Here is a 6,000-nt window from a genome sequence, read left to right as displayed (position 1 = left end):
GGGAAAAGTAGCTGTTAGAGGGTTAAGATAAACCATCTACCACTGACAGGGGTGCTTACAATGGTTATCTTTTATTTATTTATTTATGTCTTTACCACAAAAGCAAGCTGTATCTGCTTGTAAAGTATAACAGCGTATCTAAATTTTCTAGTGGATCTAACACTCCCCTCTCTTCAGATTAACCACTTCAATACCGGGCACTTTCACCCCCTTGCCCAGGTCAAGTTTCAGATTTCAGCGCTGGCACAGTTTGAATTAAAATTGCGCGGTCATGGAACACTGTACCCAGATGACATTTTTATAATTTTTTTTTGAGAAAGATAGAGCTTTCTTTTGCTGGTATTTAATCACCACTGGGGTTTTATTTTTTGCTAAACAAATGAAAATAGGCTAAAAAAAAAAAAGTTTTTCTTAGTTTCTGTTATAAAATTTTGTAAATAAGTAATTTTTCTCCTTCACTGATGTGCGCTGATGAGGTGGCACTAATATGTGGCACTGATTGGCATCACTGATGGGCACTAGACATGTGCCCATCAGTGATGTAATCGAAAATTCGTACGAATTTCTGAAAATTCGTTCATTCGGGAGCATCCGAAATACGAATTTCTATGCTTCCGAATTGTATACGAAATACGAAATTTCGTTGACGAATTTCGGATCCAAATTCCGTTACAACGGAAACGTGACTGGTGTTTTGTTGACCAATCAGAGGTTTTCTTCTGCTGCTGAGTGAGGGTTGGGAAAATTACCCTTTTTAATATGGGAGTGGGAGACTGGTGGTACTGGTAGTCGATGGGAGATTCAGAATCAGACAAAATAAGAATGTTCGTTAATATTGTTTTATTATTGTCATAATAATTAAGATTATTCATTACGATGAAGTTAAAAACCCAGGAAGTCATTACAGCACAGGGATGGGGGGAGCCCCTTATAATGAGCACAGCAGGGGTACAACCCCAGGAGAAAGTCATTACAGCACAGGGATGGTGGGGGCCCCTCATAATGAGCACAGCACAGGGATGGTGGGAGCCCCTCATAATGAGCACAGCACAGGGATGGTGGGAGCCCCTCATAATGAGCACAGCACAGGGATGGTGGGAGCCCCTTATAATGAGCACAGCACAGGGATGGTGGGGGCCCCTCATAATGAGCACAGCACAGGGATGGTGGGGGCCCCTCATAATGAGCACAGCACAGGGATGGTGGGAGCCCCTCATAATGAGCACAGCACAGGGATGGTGGGAGCCCCTCATAATGAGCACAGCACAGGGATGGTGGGAGCCCCTCATAATGAGCACAGCACAGGGATGGTGGGAGCCCCTCATCATGAGCACAGCACAGGGATGGTGGGAGCCCCTCATAATGAGCACAGCACAGGGATGGTGGGAGCCCCTCATCATGAGCACAGCACAGGGATGGTGGGAGCCCCTCATAATGAGCACAGCACAGGGATGGTGGGAGCCCCTCATCATGAGCACAGCACAGGGATGGTGGGAGCCCCTCATAATGAGCACAGCACAGGGATGGTGGGAGCCCCTCATAATGAGCACAGCACAGGGATGGTGGGAGCCCCTCATAATGAGCACAGCAGGGGTACAGCCCCAGGAGGAAGCCAGCACAGCACAGGGATGGTGGGAGCCCCTCATAATGAGCACAGCACAGGGATGGTGGGAGCCCCTCATAATGAGCACAGCAGGGGTACAGCCCCAGGAGGAAGTCAGCACAGCACAGGGATGGTGGGAGCCCCTCATAATGAGCATAATGAGTCGACGACTGCCATATTGAGAAAGGTATTTTTTGCTTTTTAAATTCTTCATAACCAACGTTCGTAATTGTTACAAAAAGTTAACAAACGAAAATTCGTATTTCGTACGAATCCGAATTGAATTTCGGGCCCGAATTACGAAATACAAATTAACGGCTAAAACAGAACGGAATAAAAGGAAACTAAACAAATTTATTGACGGCGCACATATCTATTGGGCACTGATTGGCATCACTGGTGGGCATTACAGATGAGGAAGATCTTCCCCTGTGAGGAAAGCTGCTTATCGGCTCTCCTCTCCTCACGCGATGTTATTGTAAGGAGAGGAAAGCCGATAATCGGCATTTCCTATTTACACTGTGATCAGCTGTGACCGGACACAGCTGGTCACATGGTAAAGAGCCTACGTCATGGTCTCTTTACCAAGATCCGGCACCAAGGACCGCCGAGCTGTATGCCCTGGGGGCGCGCACAAGCGTCCCGATCTGAAGGACGTCATATGACGCTCAGTCAGGATGGTAAAGGCCCTGCTTGGCTGTCATTCTGCTATAGGCCAGCCGGGAAGGTGTTAATAATGCCTCTGTCCACAGGTGCCACCTGTGCTCCATCCTCCAGAGTGAGGGCATTTTAACCACTTCTGGACCGTCGCACGCCGATATACGTCCTATGTTTGAAGAGGAATATCGTTTTTATGGCAGCAGCTAGCTGCCATAACCCCGGTATCCTCTTCTTCAGTGAGCGGTCCGGTTTCCGATAATAGTGGTCTCTTTGGTGGATTCGCCGCAAGATCACTTTTATCAGCGGCAGGAGAGAGCCCGCCGCGCTCCGGTGCCCTCCGCCGCTTACCGGGGCCGTCGGCAGTGGCGGAGGCGATCGGATGCCTGTCCTTCCTGGGTATGGAGATGAGTGAGGGGAAGATGGCCCCCACCTGTCCGCATACCATTGCTGGGCGGAAGCGACGTCAAAACGTCACTTTCGCCCATAGCTCTTAAAGGGCCATTTTTTAAAAAAAAATTTTAAATGACATTTTTTTTTTTTTTATTGCATTTTAGTGTAAATATGAGATGTGAGGCCTTTTTGACCCCCAGATCTCATATTTAAGAGGTCCTGTCATGCTTTTTTTCTATTACAAGGGATGTTTACATTCCCTGTAATGGGAATAAATGTGGCACATTTTTTTTTTTTTTTTTTAAAGAACAGTGTAAAAATAAAAGGTAAAATAAATAAGAATTTTTTTTTTTTAAATGCTCCGAGCATGCGTGCAGAAGCAAACGCATACGTGAGTAGCGCCTGTATATGAAAACAGTGTTCAAACCACACATGTGAGGTATCCCTGCGATCGGTAGAGTGAGTACAATAATTCTAGCCCTAGACCTCCTCTGTACCTCAAAACATGCAACCTGTAGAATTTTTTAAACGTTGCCTATGGAGATTTTTAAGGGTAAAAGTTTGTCGCCATTCCACGAGCGGGCGTTATTTTGAAGTGTGACATGTTGGGTATCAATTTACTCGGCGTAACATTATCTTTCACATTATAAAAAAACAATTGGGCTAACTTTACTGTTGTCTTATTTTTTAATTCAAAATATGTATTTTTTCCAAAAAAAGTGCGCTTAAAATGTGCTGCTGTGCAAATACGATGTGACAGAAAGCATTGCAACGACCGCAATTTTATTCTCTGGGGTGTTAAAAAAAATGTATAATGTTTGGGGGTTCTAAGTAATTTTCTAGCAAAAAAACCTGTTTTTAACTTGTAAACAGCAAATCTCAAAAAGAGGCTCGGTCCTTAAGTGGTTAATACAGGAGGTGTGTTACTGGCAAGATCACCAGGTGAAAACAGAGGGGGGAGCCTAAAAAAAGAAAATGAATGCAGAAAATGAATGCAACCACCACATCTAAGGATTGGTAAGCTAAAATATATAAAAACATTTATTTTGGGTTAATACGCCGCTGATAAGGCAGTACAGCCAGCCCTCCTGTACTGGGCCCGGGCCGCATCCATTCAAAAGGGGGGCCCAAGAAGCTGCTGAGCAGGATGTCTGGCTGTACTGTCTTATGGCACACACCAATCCTCTTCTGCCTCCCCCTGCAGCGCTGACAGCTTCTCCTCCTCTTTCTCCCTCCGGCTGCATGGCAGGGGGAATGGTTCTAGCACATGCGCCCCTTCCATCTGCTCGCCGGGCCCCCCTGTGTGCCCCTTTTCTCTGCAGTGCTGCCGGCTTCCCTCCTCTCTTCTCTCACCAGCAGCTGCTGTGGGCACACAGGGGGATGTTTCAGGATGGAGAGTGCGGGCTCAGTCACTTTAGGCCTGGGGGGGAGAGGGGGCCCCGTCAGGTAGGCTGTATGGGGCCCCGTGATTTCTAGCAGCAGCAATGCTAATATAATATTAATAAAATAAGCTTCAACACTTTATCTGTGATCGTAATAGCAGCATATCATTACTATTTGCATTATTCTGTTAGGCTCCATTCACACTAGCGCGTTTTTTGATGCATTTTGCATTTTGCAGAAATGCATGGGAATTTTTTAACATGGGTTCCTATGGAACATGTTCACATCAATGCCTTTTTGTATCTCTGCATTTTTGGAAAGGGTCAGGGACTTTTTTTCATGCAAAATGCAGCGTTTTGCATGGGCTCGATTCACACCTATGCATGTTGCTTTTGAGCGTTTTTGGAGGTTTTTTTTTCATGCTTGCCGCGTTTTTGAGCCGCGTTTTTGCGGCGTTTTTGCGGCGTTTTTGCCGCGATTTGCGTTTTGCGTTTTTTTTTTTTTTTTTTTTTTTTCATTTTTTTTTACAGTCTTACAAAAAAATTACAAAAAAATAAAAAATAAAAAAACGGCAAAAACGCACCAAAAACGCACCAAAAACGCATCAAAAAAGCTGCAAAAAAGGTGCACTTGCGTTTTTGATGCTTGTCCATTGAAAACCATTACATGCAAAACGCTGCATTTTGCATGAGAAAAAGTCCCCGACCCTTTCCAAAAACGCGGAGATACAAAAAAGCATTGATGTGAACATGTTCCATAGGAACCCATGTTAAAAAATTCCCGTGCATTTCTGCAAAATGCAAAATGCATCAAAAAACGCGCTAGTGTGAATGGGGCCTAATGGAATTCAATGGACAAGCATCAAAAACGCAAGTGCACCGTTTTTACAGCGTTTTTGATGCGTTTTTGCCGTTTTTTTTATTTATTTAATTTTTTTTAAATTTTTTTTTTAGACTGTAAAAAAAAAAAAAAACCGCAAAAACGCTACAAAAACGCTGCTCAAAAACGTGGCAAGCATGAAAAAAAAACCTCCAAAAACGCTCAAAAGCAACATGCATAGGTGTGAATCGAGCCTTAAAGAGAACCTGTCAAGCTTTTATTAACCTGTGAAGTACAAGGTGTCCAGCATGCCGTGTATTATGTAGAAAACTGATCTGTTTAAAGAGCCGTACACACGATCAGAAAATCATACGAAAAATACCGCTTTTGAAGCGATCGTACGACAATCTGATCATTAGTACACAGCTTTCGAAAGCCGATCATGACAGGCTGTGCAAAATTATACGATGGGAGAAGCACAACATTTTTTTTTTTCTCTTACGATACCAGATCGTACGATTTTAGTTTAATCAGCACCGTTTTCAATACAAACACAACACAAAACATCACTTCCAAATTTTTTTGTTCGGTCATACGAGGATTTTCATAACTTTAGTAACCTCTTCATTTTCGATATGAAGTCTAGCATGCAAAAACAAAACAAAACGAAATGGATAATCGTTCGTCCGATAATCTCATTGGGCTTATGCCTCACCAGGCTTATGCCTTCCTCCTCCAGTCACACCCAGGAGGGGGCTGTAATGTCTCCCAGCCTTATGTCTGCAAATGAGACAGACTTTGGGAAATTACTTAATTGCAAGCCTTGGATGTACAGGATGCGCTCTAAAAAATGTAATCCAAGCACCTTGGCTATACGGGGTATGCCCCGGTCTTCTTCCCCCACCACAGCTGGTGTAGCCAGTAAACATGTGCAATTCGTTTCGTTACGAATTCGTCTTTTAACGAATTTCAACAAATTAGCCTGTTTAGACGGAGTAAGCAAAGGCTTACTCCGTCCAACTACTCCAACACTTCCATGGGCTGTATTCCCAGACCGACGCGTTTCCCTGTAACAAGCATCGACTGGGAATGGAGATCTCCATTCCCAGTTGATGCTTGTTACAGGGAAACGCGTCGGTAGGAGA

This window comes from Aquarana catesbeiana, linkage group LG07 (assembly GCF_042186555.1).
Source record: "Aquarana catesbeiana isolate 2022-GZ linkage group LG07, ASM4218655v1, whole genome shotgun sequence".
NCBI classification, from domain to species: Eukaryota; Metazoa; Chordata; class Amphibia; order Anura; family Ranidae; genus Aquarana; species Aquarana catesbeiana.
This window is presented reverse-complemented; position numbering follows the sequence as displayed.